Genomic DNA, 1,277 nt, shown 5'->3' with positions numbered 1-1,277 from the left:
CTGTACTAACTCTCCTAACTTACAAGATGACCTTCCCTGGGGCTCTTTGTCTCCAAAGCCTACCCATGTTCCTTCTTTTGCTTTTTTTTTTTTTTTTACATTTTTTCCCTTCCTTTACTTTTTATGTATTTACTTAAACCATTTTATTAGGAGCTAATCCGGCAGTATTGTACAATTGCTACCTTTTATTTTTTTTAAACTAAGACCTTGCCTTTAGAAAACTTGAGAATAGGCTTTTTTGTCTGTTTCGCCTTTTTTTTTTTTTTTTTTAAACCATTTTATTAGGAGCTAATCCGGCAGTATTGTACAATTGCTACCTTTTATTTTTTTAAACTAAGACCTTGCCTTTAGAAAACTTGAGAATAGGCTTTTTTGTTTGTTTCGCCTTTTTTTTTTTTTTTAAGTCTGTGGAGAAATGGGATTCAAAGACAGTTGAACTGCACTCCATCAAAAGTTATCAAGGGCTGCTCAGTTGGCAACTCCCAACTCCCTTTCTGAGAGACCACTGGGTGGGCCTGAACCAGCAACCTTTGGGTTAGCACCCAAACCTCCTTCCATTAACCACTCAGGGAACCTCTGTGGAAGAACCACCAAGCATTTTTCCCTGCGCCATTGGTAGGGCGGCACCCCTGCCGCTGCCAAGAGGAGGCTGGGTCCTCGGTGAAGACGCCGTGTTCCAGTCTGCCTTTCTGGGTTCAAACCTGCCCATCTGACCGCCTAGCTATGCAATCGATTGCCTCAGTCACCCCCATTTTACAAGGGAGGCAGCAGCCCTCACCGACACGTGTATTTGTGTGGATTAAATAAATCCTCGCTAATAAAACGCTCCAGCGAGGTTTTGGCACACAACAAGCACTCCATTTTAGGCCTAGATTGTAACAGACCCCATGGCCCAGGGTCAGAAAGTCTGGGAGACTCTCATCAGCTCTCAACCTCAGGTGTGACAGAGACCTGTCCTCAGCCGCTGCGGGCCCTATGTCGCATGTCCCATGGGACAGAGCAAAAGTGCCAGCGGCGTTCAGCGGCAGTGGCTTCGGGTTTTTGTTTGGGGGTGCGGGGGGCTTACACAGGTTGGCTGGCTCCTCTTCCACCGGGAGCACCCGATGGGTTCCAATTGCCCACCTTTCACGTAGAGGCAAAGCCCAGAACGACTGAGACACCGGGAGGACGCTTACACCTTGCACGGCCCCCCTGCCAGGGAGTGGATTCTGACTCCTGGGGACCCTTGGAGGAGGGGTGGGGTGCGCCATGGGGCTTCCTAGGAAGCCGACCGCCAC

At 48.6% G+C, this 1,277-nt stretch overlaps 1 protein-coding gene across 1 annotated transcript in view; it reads right to left on the bottom strand.

The window, feature by feature from the left end:
* Positions 1-1,277, bottom strand: part of ZNF217 (zinc finger protein 217) — a 39,406-nt gene that overhangs the window by 37,862 nt on the left and 267 nt on the right. The window lies entirely within an intron of this gene.

Source organism: Echinops telfairi, unplaced genomic scaffold (assembly GCF_000313985.2).
Source record: "Echinops telfairi isolate 266 unplaced genomic scaffold, ASM31398v2 ScPeMD7_5592;HRSCAF=6446, whole genome shotgun sequence".
Taxonomy (NCBI): Eukaryota; Metazoa; Chordata; class Mammalia; order Afrosoricida; family Tenrecidae; genus Echinops; species Echinops telfairi.
Note: the sequence above shows the minus strand (reverse complement) of the source record. Positions and strands in the feature narration are given on the sequence as shown.